Source organism: Apium graveolens, chromosome 4 (assembly GCF_009905375.1).
Source record: "Apium graveolens cultivar Ventura chromosome 4, ASM990537v1, whole genome shotgun sequence".
Lineage (NCBI taxonomy): Eukaryota > Viridiplantae > Streptophyta > Magnoliopsida > Apiales > Apiaceae > Apium > Apium graveolens.
This window is the reverse complement of record NC_133650.1, coordinates 54709457-54727687: the sequence shown is the minus strand read 5'-3', so window position 1 is coordinate 54727687 and position 18231 is coordinate 54709457. Positions and strand designations below refer to the sequence as shown.

The 18231-nt window shown below is 36.7% G+C and overlaps 1 long non-coding RNA gene across 1 annotated transcript in view; it reads left to right on the top strand.

The window, feature by feature from the left end:
• The window catches only part of LOC141717396 (uncharacterized), a 116191-nt gene extending 98929 nt beyond the window's left edge, over positions 1–17262 (top strand). Inside the window, exon 3 of the long non-coding RNA XR_012573632.1 lies at positions 17080–17262. This is a non-coding gene — a long non-coding RNA (uncharacterized LOC141717396). The remainder of the gene's footprint in view (positions 1–17079) is intronic.
• The last annotated feature ends 969 nt before the right edge of the window (positions 17263–18231 follow it).

The window sequence follows — 18231 nt, the reverse complement described above, 5'->3', positions numbered from 1 at the left end:
ACCATCAACGGATAGCCAAAATGGTCTTATCCGTTGAGGCTACAAACACTAGGTTTCTACTTAAGTGTTTTGTTAAACATATCATCAAACTAATGCACATATATTCCTAACAATCTCCCCCTATTTATGTCTATAAGAATTGTAGACATAAATTCAAGGTTAACTTGATGATAACAAAACACTTAACAAATATATGAACTGAAACTAAGTAGAAATTCAAAAGTGCTGCAAAAGTGTATGTACTAGAAGGTAATTGAAGATTTACAGTATTTCCAAGGATGCTCCTCTAGCCTGAGCAAATCATCTTTTTCTTCTTTGATCCCTGATTTTCTTTCCTAGCCCTTTGTCATTTTCCTCAATTTGGAGTTGGAGTTGTCTGAAGAATTCAGCTTCATCTTCATCACTGATATCCAACTTAGATTGCATTTCTTTGAGAGTTTCATTGCTGGCAATCTTGAGTTGGTCTTCAAGTCTGAAAAATCTTCTGACTCCTTCATCATCTCTGAATTCCATCAACCAATGAGGTGATTTGTGAATTGTAGTTCCCCTTTCTTGAAAAAGTAAGGTTATGGGCAAGGCATTGGGCTCCCTCCAAGTTTTCCTTATGTTGGCAATCTTGTTGAGAATTTCAGTCTTGGCAGTCCTAGTAAAGCCAGAATCCTTTTGTATGGCTGAAAAGACTCTGATCAAGGTAGAGTAGCCTTCATTCAGAATCCTGTAGAGAGGCCATGTTCTTTCCCCAGCTCCTTTGTATCTGAACACCAATCTCTCTGGTAGCTGTCTGTAAGCAGCAATTCCCCTTACATCCTCCAGCTCATCCAGATAGAGTTCAATGTCTGAAATTTCTTTTATGTCACAGATGTGAACATAATCATCTTTAGAAATGGGTGGCTTAGGGTTAGGTTTATGTTTTTGAGTGAATTTCTTAGAGTTTAGGGGAGGTGTAGATTTGGATTTTCTTTTCTGTTTCTTTGGTAGTGGAAGAGTGGTTAAAAAGGTAGGCAAATTGATGGTGTCCCAATCAATAGGTTCCTCTTTTGGGATGATTGGTTCACCATGGATGTTTATAGTGGGATCAACAACAAAGGGTTCAGGTATGGAAGGTAGAGATTTAGTTTCTTCAGTGTTGCCTTCACTCCTTCTATGTGCCTTGGCCTTTCTTCTGTTTCCCTTCTGCCATTCCTCTTTTTCCTCCATACTTTCACCAAATATACTCCCAAAAACCTCATCTAAGTTTGCAATCTTGTCTTCACCCCTAACTTCAATTCCTTTCTCATTTTCAACTAGACTTGACTTTAGCTTTTGTTCAAGCTTTGCTTGTGCTCTTTTGTCAGCCTTGAGTTTTTCAGCTTCTTTCTTTAACCTTTTGGTTTCTTCCCTCTTGGCTATTGAGAATTTGGGATGTCCTTGCATCACACATATGCTCTTTCCCTCTCTAAAGATAATAGCCATGTTTCTCCTTACTGCCTCATCCATGGTCTCCTTGTGTTTTATGATGCTAGTACCCAAAACTTTGTCTTCATCAGGCTTTGGAAGAGGAAAGTCCACTTCTTTCATCTGAGCAAAGTCTAGAGGGTTCTTTGTGGAGTCCTTGCTGGATCTAGTGTTGGGCTTGAGAACCATAGGTTTTAGATTCTTGAAAGAAGTCTCTCCAACCTTATTTCTCCTTTCTGGCTTGTGCTCCATATTGATTGGTTCAACCTTTGTGCTATATTTCACAGATATTGATTTATCTTGTGTAGAGCCAAACAGTTGTTGCATCCTTTCATCAATTCTCCTCCTTTGCTCTTTCACTTGAATTTCAGCTGCTGCTAGCTGGATTAAATCAATTCCATCAGGCTTTCCTTTGATTTGAATGATTGGAGAAGTAGTGATGGCAGGAACTAGCACTTTAGATATTTGGATTTTTGTAGATGGCTCTCATTCCCCTTCCCTTTTACTCTCCCCCTTTTTGTTATCATCAAGGAGAGGGGTCAAGCCCTGTGCTTTTGCCAGCTGCATAAGTAGATTTGTTTGAGATTGTTGGTTGTGAAGAATGGTGGCCACAGAATCTTCAATAACTTGAACTCTGTCTTCCAATTTGGCCAGCCTCTTTTCAGTATGTGATTCCTTTTTCAATCTCAACAAAATGTCCTGCATTGTACCATAGGGCATGACTGAATCCAATTTTTCAGAATTGTAGGATTTCAAGTCAGCAATATCCTTTCTGAGTTCATCCACACTCAGATTCTGTCTTACTTGCTGCAACTTCATGAGATGCAGTGAGTCCAAGTGAGCTGTAAGGATAGCCTTTATACCAGCATGAGAAGTTTTCTGAATGGCCTGTTTGATAGTACTGATTTGTTTGACTAAGGAGACATTGAATTGCCCTGTTGTAGACTCCTTTGTGAAGGCCCATTCAGGTAGATTTGGAATAGAACTAGGGCCTTCTTCTCCCCCTAAGTTCATGCTTCCATCAGAAGAAATAAAGTCATCATCATCAGAATTTACTCCAAATTCTTCAAATGACTCACCAGCTGTTGAAGGCATCTTGTTAATAGCAGCTTTGTCCCTTTGAAGAGATGCTGTTGTATGTACTAGATGTAGTGTCTTGTCTGCCTCCACATTGCCCTGTGCAGCCAATAATTGATAGGCTGAAACAGGATGAGTAAAAGTGTCAGCATCCAAGGAAATGTTATCAATAACAGCTTTGTAATGTTGCTGAAATTGTCTTTCCTTTTCAGCATCATTCACAATCATTGACTCACTAGCAATGGTTGGATCCATCCTTATTTCTGCTGTACCTGCCTTTCTCTCATTTTCTCTATGTTCTTGCATCAGGGGCTCCCCCTGGCTCACACAACTCACTCCCTCACCTTCACCTACTAAGGTGGTACTCCTCTCACTTACTTTTGCCATGCTGGAAAAAATAGCATGCATGTTTGAGCTCTCAATCTCTCCTTTTGCCTGGGAGCAACCCAGCCTCTCACTCAAATTGTCACTCCCTTCCCTCAGTCCTAGAAGTGATTGTACAGTAATCAAGTCTTCTACACTTGGAATTGTTTCAGTTGTGTATGTAGAGACTATCAACGGATATGAAATAGCCGTTGAAGGTGACACTGATGGTATCAACGGATAACTACTGTTAAGCTTATCCGTTGAAGAACAACCACTTGTCAACGAATGAGTGATATCCGTTGAAGAAGGAAAAGAAGTAGAAATTGAAAGTGATATAACTGTTGAATCTGTGTGGATTGATTTGAGTTTTGGTGACACAGATCCTTCAATTACATCTGAAAGAATTTGCGGGTGATCCAACAAATCATCTAAAAGATGATGATCACCTGTATTTGAGTGGGGCTCCTCCCTGAGTTGTAAAGAGGGAGAATCAGAAATTGATGGGAATAACATATCCATATCTAGAGATGGTGAAGAAGTGTGTGGTGATTGATGTGTGTTAATTGTGAGAGAATGGGGCTGTGACTCCACATTTGTTGGAGCCACATCAAACTGAGTTTGAGAAGGCATAGATATAGATGGATGTATCTGTGAAGTGTGTGCACCCTGTGTAGAAGATTGGGTTCTTGCTCTCTTTCTTCTAATAAAGGCTTTTGTTGGTGAGTGTTTGGCTTTAGTGTCCCTCCCTCATTTGTTCTGTGTTCCTGGTTGGGAACTATTTTTAATAGTTACATCCTTTTGGGAGAATGCAGCTAGGGATGTGCTAGTAACCTTTTCAACCACCACAGCTTTTTGAGAAACTATGGTTTGGCTAGCTTGGGAAACACTTATCTCTCCTTCCTTATCCTGGGGGTTTCTTTGATGTTCACCCCTCCCCTCACCACTCACACCCTGTTCACTCCCCTCAGGGTTAAGGGTAGGTGTTACAACTATTGTCTTTTGAGAAACAACAGAGGTGGTTTTCTTTGTCTTTGATTTTGAAAGTTTAGTTTTGGTGACCTTGGTAGGAATCTGTTGGGGCATTATCACAGATTCCATGGCCACACTAGAAGATAAAGAAATAGAGGGGTTGGAAGAAGTAGGAGTTGTAGAAACAATTACCTCACTTACCTGAGGTGCATCCATGATTGGTAAATATACCAATGGTACACTGCTGTTGAGATCCATTATCAATAAATCTGTAAGAACTCTTTTCTCTTGTGCCCAGCACTTGAGTTTGTTATTCTCATTGGTTATGACCAAACCTTCAGCAACATGGTTAGCCAATAACATAAAGAATCTAGCATAATAGATGTTATTAGGTCTATTAGCTTTGTTACCTAATCTAGTACCCAATTCTAGCATAACATAATTGCTAAAGTTAAAATACCTATCAGAAATAAGCATATAGAGCATATTAACAAGAGATGAAGTTATGGCATCAAAATTGCTAATTTTCCCAGAGAAAACCTTGATAAAGGCATCCCCAAGAAAACTCCATTCTTTCCTAAGGCCTTTTCTTTTAATACTCCCTAAACTAGCAGAGTTAAGAGAATAACCTATGGAATCTAACATGCTGGATACATCATTATCAGTGTGTGGTGTCATGACATTGTTCTCAGGTAATTTAAAACATGCTAGTAAATCATCATAGTTAACACAGTGATTTTTACCTTTGAGAGTGAAGGAGATAGTCATATCTATTGAGTTGAACTCAGCAGTTGTCCAAATCTCCTCAACTACTTCACAGTAAATCGTTGGGGCTTCCAGCATTGCATAGCTAAGTTTACAGTTTTTGATGAAGTCCATCATTTTGTGATAATCGGAGTGGGCTTCATTCTTTTCTACCAAAGCTATGAAATTGTTCTTCTCATAGATGAATCCGGATTGAGACATAATCTTTACTACTGGTGCCATTGTTGTGAGTAGAATTTGCAGAGAATAACTTGAAGGTTTTGCAGAGAGAAAATGGTAAAAGCTTTGAAATTTCAAGAAAGCGTAAAGTAAAAAATGAAAAATCAGAAGGGCTTATATACTTTCTCAAATTAAAAAGCATAAATAAGAGATTAAACAATAAATATATGTAAGTGAATTTCAGCCGTTTAAGAATAAACTGTAAGTATTCTAAAAACTACCTTTAAAACAAATACATACAGCTGTATGTATGAGTATCAACGGTTAAGACAATAGAATCAACGGCTGTGAAACACCTGAATCGACTGATGTGATATTTCAACGGATAAGGTAAACTGTCATCCGTTGAAGAGCACTTCAGTTTTATCCGTTGACGGATAAAAATTCCAGAAATGTATATGACTTTCAACGGATAATGAACATCCGTTGACAGAACAATTTTGACTTTCAACGGATAGGGAATATCCGTTGATGGAATAATCTGTGTTAAAAATCAAATTTGTTCTTGCAGCTAATACATTTCAGGCTTCAATTCAAATTGCAATAAGGACATGAATTTTAAGAGTAATTAAGCATACCTAGCTCACTTACCAATCTTGTGAATGTGGATTCATCAAGTGGCTTGGTAAATATGTCTGCAATTTGTTGTTCACTTGGAACAAAATGAAGTTCCACTGTACCTTTCATCACATGTTCCCTAATGAAGTGGTACTTGATATCAATGTGCTTGGTTCTTGAGTGCTGCACTGGATTTTCAGTAATGGCAATGGCACTTGTGTTGTCACAAAATATTGGAATTTTGTCAACAGTCATACCATAGTCAAATAACTGGTTCCTCATCCATAGTATTTGTGCACAGCAACTACCAGCTGCAATGTACTCAGCTTCAGCTGTTGATGTGGAAACAGAATTCTGCTTCTTGCTGAACCATGATACAAGCTTGTTCCCTAGAAATTGACAGGTGCCCGTTGTGCTTTTCCTGTCTATTTTGCAACCTGCATAATCTGCATCTGAGTAGCCAATTAGATCAAAACCAGACTCTCTAGGGTACCAAATTCCTAGATTTGGAGTCCCCTTGAGATATCTGAAAATTCTTTTAATGGCCACTAAGTGAGATTCTTTAGGGTCAGCTTGAAATCTAGCACAGAGACATGTAGAAAACATTATATCAGGTCTACTAGCAGTTAAATATAAAAGTGAGCCAACCATGCCTCTATAACTTGTAATATCCACAGACTTTTCAGCCTTGTTTAATTCAAGCTTAGTGGTAGTGGCCATGGGAGTTTTTGCAGGTGAACAATCCATTAAGTCAAACTTCTTTAAAAGATCATAAATATATTTAGTTTGACTAATGAAAATTCCACTACTAACTTGTTTTACTTGTAACCCAAGAAAGTAAGTTAGCTCTCCCATCACGCTCATTTCATATTTACGTTGCATTAATTTAGCAAACTTTTTACAAAGCTTATCATATGTAGATCCAAATATAATATCATCTACATAAATTTGTACAAGTATCTTAGAGCCATTAACATTTCTAAAGAAGAGAGTTTTGTCAACAGTACCTCTTGTGAAATGATTATCTAGAAGGAACTTTGATAAAGTCTCATACCAGGCTCTAGGTGCTTGCTTTAGTCCATAGAGTGCTTTCAACAGATAATACACATGGTCTGGAAAATTTTGATCTTCAAAACCTGGAGGTTGGCTTACATAAACTTCTTCCTCCAATTCCCCATTTAGAAATGCACTCTTGACATCCATCTGATAGACTTTGAAATTGGCATTAGCTGCATAGGCTAGAAAGATTCTGATGGCTTCAAGTCTTGCAACTGGAGCAAATGTTTCATCAAAATCTATTCCCTCTTGTTGAGAATAGCCTTTAGCAACCAATCTGGCTTTATTCCTTATGACAATGCCATTTTCATCCATCTTATTTCTGAATACCCATTTTGTGTCAATGGAACTCTTGTTCTTTGGCTTGGGTACCAGCTTCCAAACTTTGTTTCTCTCAAATTGGTTCAGCTCTTCCTGCATAGCTAATATCCAATCTGGATCCATTAAGGCTTCTTCCACTTTCTTAGGTTCCTCCTGAGATTGAAAACTACTATACAGACATTCATTTTGAGTAGCTTTTCTTGTTTGCACTTTAGATGATGCATCACCAATGATCAGTTCAAAGGGATGATTCTTGGTCCATTTCCTTTCAGGTGGAAGATGTGCTCTAGATGAGGTGGCCTCAGTATTGTCGTGATGTGAGATAGAGTGTTGATCAGTTGAAACTCCCCCTGAGTTGTTGGTCCTTTGCAGGAAACTTGGAGTTCTATCAACTGATGATGTAAATCGATTATCCGTTGATGAACTATGATCAACGGATGCTTCATTATGTACTTCAACGGATGATGCACTATGTCTTTCAACGGATACTGCATTGCCTCTTTCAACGGATGCAGAATTCTGTGCATTATCCAAGGGCATATCTTGAATCCCTTTTGAAGTGTCATCTCCATCAATCTCCTCTTCACTATCATCACAATATATCTCAATGTTGTCAAATTTGAGTCTTTCATGGTGTCCCTCATCTATTAGTCCATAATCTTTTTATCATCAAACACAACATGCACAGATTCCATAACAACGTTGGTTCTTAGATTATAGACCCTATAAGATTTTCCAGCTGAGTAACCAACAAATATCCCTTCATCAGCCTTTGCATCAAACTTCCCTTTATGGTCAGATTAATTTCTCAGTATAAAGCATTTACATCCAAAGACATGAAGAAAGTTTAGAGTTGGTTTTCTTCTCTTGAACAACTGATAAGGAGTCATGCCTTTAGCTTGATTGATCAAAGAAATATTCTGAGTGTAGCAGGCACAATTAACAGCTTCAGCCCAAAAATATGTTGGTAACTTTGATTCTTCAAGCATTGTTCTAGCAGCCTCAATTAAAGATCTGTTCTTTCTTTCAACTACCCCATTTTGTTGAGGTGTTCTTGGAGCTGAGAACTCATGCATGATTCCATTTTCTTCACAGAATAGCCTCATTGTCAAATTCTTGAACTCAGTTCCATTGTCACTCCTGATATTCCTAACCTTCAAGTCAGGATGATTATTGACTTGCCTGATGTGATTGATAATGATTTCACTTGCTTCATCCTTTGATCCAAGAAAATAGACCCATGAAAACTTTGAGAAATCATCTACAATCACCAAGCAATATCTTTTTCTTACAATTGACAATACATTGACTGGTCCAAACAAATCCATATGTAGCAGCTGTAATGGTTCATCAATTATTGTTTCAAGCTTCTTTTTGAATGATGCTTTCCTTTGTTTTCCTTTCTGACAAGCATCACACAAACCATCCCTTGAGAATTCAACAAGAGGAATTCCTCTAACTAAGTCCTTTTTGACTAGATCATTCATTATCTTGAAATTCAAATGGGATAGCTTCTTGTGCCATAGCCAACCTTCAGCTGAACTTGCTTTGCTGAAGAGACAAGTAATAGATTCTGCATATGTAGAGTTGAAGTCAGCTAAGTACACATTTCCTTTTCTAACTCCAGTTAGAACCACTTTGTTGTCTTTCTTACTGGTGACAACACAGGCTTCTGAATTGAAGGAAATTGTATTCCCTCTATCACATAGTTGACTGATGCTCAGTAAGTTGTGCTTGAGACCATCAACTAATGCAACTTCATCAATTATGACATTCCTTGTTGAAATCAAGCCATATCCCATAGTAAACCCTTTGCTGTCATCTCCAAATGTTATGCTCGGGCCAGCTCTCTCCTTAAACTCTGTAAGCAGGGAGAAATCTCCTGTCATGTGTCTTGAACAGCCACTGTCCAAGTACCATAGATTTCTTCTTTTTCCCTGCACACCATAAAATCAATCAAGTTGATTTTGGTACCCAAGTTTCCTTGGGTCCATTCTTGTTAGCCTTTCTCCTAGACTTCATTCCTCCTGCATCTTTAGACTTAGGTAACTTTGAGTCAACCTTGATCTTAGATGTAGTTGGTTGAGGTGTAGGGTTAGTCACAGAATCATTTAGCACATTTGGAATTTGATAAGGCATGGATTGTGCAAGCATGTTATTCCATATTGGCATATTGTATGGCATTTGAGGCATACTAAATGCAGCAAGATAAGGATTGTTAAAATATGGCATGTTTGCAAAATGCGCATAAGGATTCTGTTGAGACATAACAGGCATAGCATGCAGAGGTGATGCAGACATATTAGGCATGGAAGAGGGCACAGGTATGGGAGTTTTCTTAATAGATTTGCAATTAGCAGATAGATGATTAACACTACTACAATGCACACAGCTTTTTCTAGGAGCATACTTATCAGGTGTGTAATTGTTATGTTTGTTAACCCCTACCTTCCCATTTCTATTACATTTCCTTTTAGTTTCCTTTTTATCCTCAACCACTTTGAGCCTATTCTTTAATTGTTCTAAGGTCATGTGTCCTATATTCACCTTACTGAAATCTTTGGATGTGTTTGCTTCTTCTTTGACAAAGTTCTTGGAAGTTGAACCAAACTTTTTGTTGAGTTTCTTTAGATTTTCACTTTTAGAAACATCTGCCTGTTTTAATTGAGGAACCTTCAACGGATGCTCCTTTTCTTCCTTCAACGGATAATTTTCATCATCCGTTGATTCCACATCCGTTGACAGCTCATCAATTAATTCCAGTTTCTTTTTGTTTTTATCCCAGGCAGTCTCACAGAATGATTCAATTCCTTGGACCTTGGAAATTTGAGCACTAACATCCCTAGATGTCTTCCAGGCTTTAATCACCTCTTGCTCTCTCTCTAATTGATTGGAAAGTATTTCTACTTTCTTAACAGATTCAGCTAGTTCATTTTCAACAGATATACAATGTAGCTTAGTTTTCTCTAGGTCAATCAACTTATCTTCTAACACAACATTTCTATTACTTAAAAACAGATTGTTCTCTTTAATCCTACTATTTTCTTTAGCAAGAGATTTAAGAGACACACGCAAATGATACAATTCAGTAGACATGTCATTAAAAGCATCATTGCACTCTTCTTTAGTAAGCTATGTTAAATCAGTAGTGATTACCTGGTTGCTTGATGAACTAACTTCATTTTCCTCAGAATCAACCATGAGAGCCAAGTTGACATATTCCACATCTTCATCCTCTTCTTCTCCATCAGCTGCCCAGTCTTTTTCTTGAGTAATGAAAGCCCTCTCCTTTTGCTTGAGCAGATCAAAATATTTCTTTTTGTAATCTACTTGGTCAAATTTCTTCTTTTCAGAAGTTGGCTTTCTGCACTCACTTGCAAAGTGTCCACTTATACCACAATTGAAACACTTGAACTTGGATTTGTCCACCATGTTCTTATGAGGTTTAGTGGCTCTAGTGTTTTTCCTAAATTTTATCTTTGCAAATCTCCTGGACAGAAATGCAAGATGCTCATCAATACCATCAGAGTCATCTTGGCTGGAGTTGTCTTCATTCTCAACAACTTGCTCCTTACCCTTGCTTGGTTCTGATTTGCTTGTGCCATCTTTGGAGTTTGATGTAGATCTCACAGTTTCTTGTCTGCATTCTTTCTCATTTTCAGCTACCAAGGCAACTGAACCTCCTTTCTTTCTTCCCTTCTCCAATACCTCATCCTATTCCAGCTCTAGTTCATAAGTCTTCAAGATTCCATATAATCTTTCAAGAGTGAAGTCCTTATAATCTTGAGAGTTTCTCAAGGAGACAGTCATGGGTTTCCATTCCTTTGGCAAGGATCTTAAAAATTTAAGATTTGAATCCTTCACCTGGTACACTCTACCATACAGCTTCAGTCCATTCAACAGCTTTTGGAATCTATTGAATGTGTCATTTAAAGATTCATTTTCTTCAAAATGAAAATACTCATACTGTTGAATGAGAAGCTGCATTTTGTTTTCTTTTACTTGTTCTGTACCTTCACACAGTAGCTGAACTGTGTCCCAAACCTCTTTGGCAGTTGTGCAATTTATCACATTATCAAACATATTCTTTTCAAGACCATTAAACAAAATGTTCATAGCCTTCTTATCCTTGTGGACTTCTTCTGTGTCTTCCATTGTCCATTCTGCTCTAGGTTTTGGAATGGATTGACCAACAGCAATTGTGGTCATAGCAACTGTGGCTACTTTGTGGGGAATGTGAGGACCATTCTCAATGCAGTTTACATAACCTTCATCTTGGGAGAGTAGATGAAGGTGCATTTTCACCTTCCAATGGTGATAACTGTCTTTGTCAAGAACTGGGATTTTTACTCCAATATCTTTCTTACTCATCTTTGTTAGTTTCCAAGATCTTTAAACTCTTTGTGTGTCAAGAGCCTGCTCTGATACCAATTGTTATTCCTAGTGGACTAACAATGAGATTTACAGAAGGGGGTTGAATGTAAATCTCAAAACTTTTTCAAGTTTTGAGCAGTTTTAAAGGCTTTGTGTTCAAGATAAACAAGTGTGTGAATTGCTTTAAGCTAATACAGACAGATATATATTCAAGCACTAATGTAAAGAACACAACAGACCTTAAAAACTTTTCTGGTGGATTGTTGTTCCACCAGAGATGGTATTTCAGAAAATCTGTGATTCAAGAAGTTGATCACAGCTGCGTCCTAGTACAAACTAGATAATTTTTCTCTCAAGATTTTTCTAAACAGCTCTGGAAAAATTCTCTACTAATTACTAGCTGCTACTTGGTTTATATATCACCAAGTGTACAAGTGAAGACAAAGATAAAAATACAATAATAAAATAAGTTCTCCACTTGTTTCTTCTCCATATCACTCAAGTACTTTGTTGACTATTGCCTCTTTGTACTAGAGTAGAACGGCTGCTTTTTCTGATGTTCCTGAAATAGGCTACCACATCTCAGTTGTCTCTGTCAACCCATGTGCCTCTGTTTGTAGGTACAACTACCACTTGTCAACTGCTATTTAACAGAACATCCGTTGAAGCCTTCATCCGTTGATGGCTTTATCCGTTGATGTGTTAGCAGTTGAAGCTCTATCCGTTGATGCACTCATCCGTTGAAGGATGTTATCCGTTGAAGCTTTAGAGACATCTGTTGAAGCTTTGTTTCTCATCCGTTGAAGGTCTTTAAGTTATCCGTTGACACCATTTCATTTATACAAAATTACAAGGCATGAAATACTTACAACTGGCCTTCCTATCTGCATATCCTCTAGTAGTCAACATGACTTATAATTTCCCTCAACATTTAAGAATTTATATCTCAAATTCAGAGACTGAAATGTGCTACAACACTAGACTTATTTCTAAGTAAAGCTACACCATCAACGGATAGCCAAAATGGTCTTATCCGTTGAGGCTACAAACACTAGATTTCTACTTAAGTGTTTTGTTAAACATATCATCAAACTAATGCACATATATTCCTAACAGTACCTGTTCTAGTTCTAACACCTGCATCAGGATTTCCAATTATCAAATCAGGTGTATATGATTTAGTCCACTTCCTTGCAGATGGAAGGTTTTCTCTAGAAATGGATGCTCCCCCATGATCCATGTTGTCTTCATTTTCATTTTCTGATGCTCCCCCTGAAACTATGCTCTCTGAGTTGGATTCTTCAGAATTTAGATTTTCAGCACTATCAGAACTTGGCTTATCAGAACTTGACGAATCAGAACTTGAAGAGCCAGATGTATGTTCTGATGTTTTTTGAGATGTGGTAAGATCTTGAGTATGCTCCCCCTACATAGGTGCATCTTCCTTTGGTGTAGTCACCACAGTTTCAATAACATCAGAGTTTAATCCATCAGAGTTTACAATATCAGGACTTAGACTGTCAGGATTTTCAGTATCAGAATTTGAGTCTTCATTTTCAAATCTCAGCTGATCATGGTCAATAAAATCTTCAAGACCAGTAATCTTCTTGTCATCAAAAGATACATTGATAGATTCCATGACCACTTTTGTTCTCAAATTATAGACTCTGAAGGCTTTTGTGGAAAGTGGATAACCAACAAATATTCCTTCATCAGCTTTTAGATCAAACTTGGATAGCTGTTCAGGATGAGTCTTGAGAACAAAACACTTGCATCCAAATACATGAAAGTACTTCAGATTTGGCTTCTTTTTCTTCACCATCTCATATGATGTTTTTCCTTGCTTGTTAACGAGTGTTGCATTTTGAGTAAAACAAGCAGTCTGCACAGCTTCAGTCCAGAAATAGGTTGGAAGCTTTGCTTCTTCAAGCATTGTACGTGCAGCTTCAATGAGAGTTCTATTCTTCCTTTCAACAACTCCATTTTGCTGTGGAGTTCCAGGAGCAGAAAATTCCTGCTTAATTCCATGGTTTTTGCAGAACTCTTCCATTATCAAATTCTTGAACTCAGTGCCATTATCACTCCTTATTGTTTTCATAGAATCTTTGACCAATTTATCCAGATGTTTGACATGATCAATCAAGATAGATGCAGTTTCACTTTTTGTGTGCAAGAAATACACCCATGTGTATCTGGTGAACTCATCCACTATGACCAATGCATATTTCCTCTTTGCAATAGACATGACATTCACTGGACTAAATAGATCAACATGTAGTAGATGATAAGGCTCAAGAATTGATGATTCAGTCTTGCTCTTGAATGAAGATTTTCTTTGCTTGGCCTTCTAACAAGAATCACAAAGGCCATCAGGAGCAAATACTGACTTTGGCAGTCCTCTCACAAGATCTTTCTTGACAAGATCATTTATATTGTTGAAATTTAAATGAGAGAGTTTCTTGTGCCAATTTTAGCTTTCTTCAATTGATGCTCTACTCATCAGACAGATTGCAGAACCATCAATGCTTGTTGAAAGCTTAGCTTCATAAATGTTACCACACCTGTATCCTTTTAGAACAACTTTGCCTTTGGATTTACTCACAACTTCACAGTGTTCTTCAAAGAAATCAACATGATAACCTCTGTCACAGATTTGACTTATACTCAGCAGATTATGTTTAAGTCCTGAGACCAGAGCTCCATCTTTAATGATGACATTCCCAAGATTGATATTTCCATATCCCAATGTTTTTCCAATGTTGCCATCTCCATAAGAAACACTTGGGCCAGCTTTCTCCACAAAGTCTGATAGCAGGGCTTTATTTCCAGTCATATGTCCTGAACATCCACTGTCCAGAACTAGGATATTTTTCCTGTTGCCCTGCAATCACAAAGACCATTAATTATTAGTTTTAAGGACCCATACTTGCTTGGATCCTTTGGCCTTATCAAGTTTATTAACATTTACAGCGGATTTAGCATCAGAATTTATGTTAACATTTTTCTTATCAGAACTTACAGTATCAGACTTTGAATCAGAATTTACACTAGAAAGAACAATGGAAACTTTCTTCAAAGAAGGTTTTAATTGATAATAATCATAGTACAAACTATGATATTCCTTACAAGTATAAATGGAATGCCATAAACTACCACAATGAAAACAAGGATTTTGTGGTTTAAATCTAACAGACTGACTCTTAACTCCTGATTTTGAAGGTAAGGAGTTTATGTTCTTATTCTTCCTGCAAAAAGAAGCCAGATGGTTAGAACTTCCACAGTTATGACATGTTTTCCTAGGAGCATCAGGAACAAGTTTATAATCATTGCCTTTATTTGCACCTTCCTTTCCATTCCTATTTTTCCTAGGTGATTTAACATTGTTTGCATTCTTAACATTTTTCAGATTATGCTTAAGCTGCTTCTTAGTCATTAAGCCTACGTTTACTTCAGCAGTATTTTCCTGTTTTAGTTTGTCAGAAGTTAATTCCACTTTAACTTCTGATTTCTCATTATCAGACTTTACAGTTACAAACTTAAAAGGTTTTAACTTTGCCTTTTGCTTAATAACAGGCTTAATTTCTACAGTTCCTTTATCATTCTTATCCTCTCCATAACCTAAGCCCTCTTTCCAATTTTCACTACTTAGCAAATTTTGAGTTGTTCTGCCATAGTTAGTCCAAGTCCTGATTATCTCTCTTTCCTTTTCTAACTCAGTTTTTAGAGATTCATTCATTTTTAGCACTTCATCCCTAACATAAAAAGCATTATTTCTATCCTTCTGAGTTTGATGGAACATAACTAACTCTTTTTCTAAGAAATCATTTCTTTTCTTAAATGCAATATTTTCAGAAGTTAATCTTTCACATGTTAAAGTTTGATCTCTATAACTAACAAACATGGTTTTAAGATATCTTCTCAACTCATTAATATCATCAGTATGAAAAGCATAAGTAGTCTGAGGTACCTTTGTTTCAGCAGCTTCAGAACTGCTCTCAGCACTTTCTTTATCAGCATTTGCCATCAACGCATAGTTCTCCTCACTTTTAGAGTCTGAGGTGTCTGTCCAGCTTTTCTACTTTGTGACAAGAGCCTTGCAATTGTCACCCTTTACCTTCTTGCAATCAGGAGATATGTGGCCTTTCTCACCACAGTTATAGCATTTGACATTGGTATAATCTCCTCTATCAGACTTTCCTCCTCTTCCTTCAGATCTTCTGAAATTCTTCTTATCAGAACTTATGCCTTTCCTGGAAAACTTCTTTCCCTTCCTAAACTTCCTGTATGCAATCTTTGTGATCCCTTTTACCATAAGAGCACACAGCTTCATCATCTCCTCATCAGCATCATTCTCAGGAAAGCTTTCAGAATCTGAGTCATCATCACTTTCAGAACTTGATGACTCAGTATCAGACTTTGTGAAAAGAGCTTTACCCTTGTCTTTCCTTGAGAAAGCTGCCTTGGGGGATTCTTTTTCAGCCTTAAGAGCAACTGTCCTTGACTTTCCTCCTTTCCTCTTGCTTCTTTGTTCCATCTCAAGTTCACGAGTCTTGAGCATTCCATAAATTTCATCAAGAGTTGTTTCATCAAGACTGTAGTTGTCTCTTATTGTTGTTGCCTTCAAATCCCAACATTCAGGAAGAGCTAACAGGAATTTAAGGTTTGAATCTTCAAGATCATACTCCTTATTAACCAGTGACAGATCATTCAAGAGTTTGACAAATCTATCATATAAATCAGTCAATGATTCATTAGCCTTTGAGTCAAAGTGTTCATACTCTTGAGTGAGTATTGTCTTCCCGTTCTTCTTAATTGTATGAGTTCCCTGACACCTTGTTTCCAGAGCATCCCATATCTCCTTAGCAGTCTTGCAGTTAATTACCCTATTTGACATTACATTATCAATGGCACTATGCAGTAAGTGTCGTACCTTAGCATCCTTAGCAATTGATGCGATATCTTCTGCAGTATAATCACTCTTTTCTTTGGTACGGTCTTTGCTGCTTCACTTGCAACTGTAATAGCGAGCTTGGTTGGTTTGTGAGGCCCTTCCTTGATTCTATCAAGATATTCTGGATCTGTAGCTTCCAGAAACATGGTCATCCTCACCTTCCATATGGCATATTCAAATGGTCTCTGTATGGGAACTCTGATGGTTTCATACCGACTTTGAATTTGTGTCTTTGGAGGTTCTTCAGTTTTGGTAGGCTTAGTTGGAGTATCTGTGTCAGACATGATTGTGTTTGGATCTTTAACTGTATGTGTTTTAACAGATAGGCTCTGATACCACTTGTTAGGTCACACACACTGTAGAAGGGGTGAATACAGTGTAAAATACAATCAAATCGATCTTTAATATCTTAAGTAACAGAAAACAAACTTTATTGAAATAATAAACTCTGTTACAGTATGGAACTGTTACCTCTCAGTGATGAACAATTATCACGAGAGCTGCTAGGGTTACAAATAAATAATCTTCTCGAATATGATAACACTTATAGTGTAAACCCTATGTCTGTGTTTATATACTACACAGTTACAAGATAATCGCTAATTGATATGGAATATAATTCTGCTTCCTAAAATATATCAATCAGATATCTTTTCTTCCAAGTATTCTATTCTTCATAGAATTCCTTCTTCATGCATATCTCTTCTTATGTTTATCTCGATCTTCTTTCCTTTAATCAGCTAATGTCCTTATCTGAACGTCCTTCAGCACTTAAGTTCTGATATCCATCTTCTGATGATTATCTCCTGATAATATAAGTACTGATCTCCTTAAGTCCTGACTTCCAGTATAAATACTGATTCCCAATTAAGTACTGATTTGTCCTGTTAAGTAAGATCTGAAAACTAAACATAAATCATATTAGTCATGACATTATCAAATAATCTAACAATGTTAATGTAACATACTTTATTATTTTGGTATTGTAGGCACATGGGTTCTATAAATGTTTATTATAGACGTTTGGCCGAAGAACTACAGGAGATGAAGGCAGTCAATGCAAACTCGAACGACAGCTGTGTGAGTTTGTCATCGAAAGTCAATCGGTGCATAAAAGGATCGATGAGTTGAAGGTGAAGGAGCTGGCCCTTAAAAAGAAAGTGAGGAATGCTCACGTGGAAATTATGAGTCTCAGGATATGTTATGATCATGGAGACGTGTTTCTGTAAATTTATGTAATTTATATGTTGGTTTTGTAAATTTGAACTTAGAAATTTAATTTGGATGTTTGGTTTGTAATAATTTTAACATTTTAAAAATTGAACCACTGGGCTAAAACTCTTTTAGCCATCGATTTAATTTTTAAAAGTTATAGTCCAAAACCTATCGCTTATTAACGACCAAATGTTGTTATACCAACCGAATTTGACCATTTAGTACAGATTGAATCCGCAATCAGTGTTTGCCCTGCGCCTATAAAAAGTTGAAACTATAATTGTTATCTCTCTAATATTTTTAAATCAATTGTATTATAGATATTGCTCGGATCTCTCACCCTCGAAGATCCTTTTGAAACTCCATTATCATCTCTCCATTTAACTCCGGTGAATCTCTCTTTATCTCTCTCACTATGTTATTTCTCTTTATCTCTCTCACTATGTTCTATATGTATGTATATATATATATAGTGTTTATATGCTACTTTTAGGGATTATATATGTTAGTTTTAGGGATTCAAGTTATACGCACTGTGTTATAAATATAATATTTCATTGGTATAGTTTATATTGTAGTTAATTAATATATGTGTAGTGTTTGTATTTTAGTTTATATTATTTTATTAAAAAAGTTAGATTTAATCGATAATTTGAGATAAAATTGGAGAAATGCAAATTTGTTAAATTTTTTTAATTGAGGTTGTAGATTTGATGAATGATTTGATGCATTTGTAATGTAGTGTTTGGATATTTGAAAACTTGAGTAGGGGTAGTTCATAACGCCTTTGATTTTGAAAACTTGAGTATGATAAGAATGAAATATTAATGGAACAAATATATCAATGAATTGTACAAAATAACAGTTCAAACTTATCTAATAAAACTTAACTGTATGCAAAAAATGTATCTAACATTTATTTTATT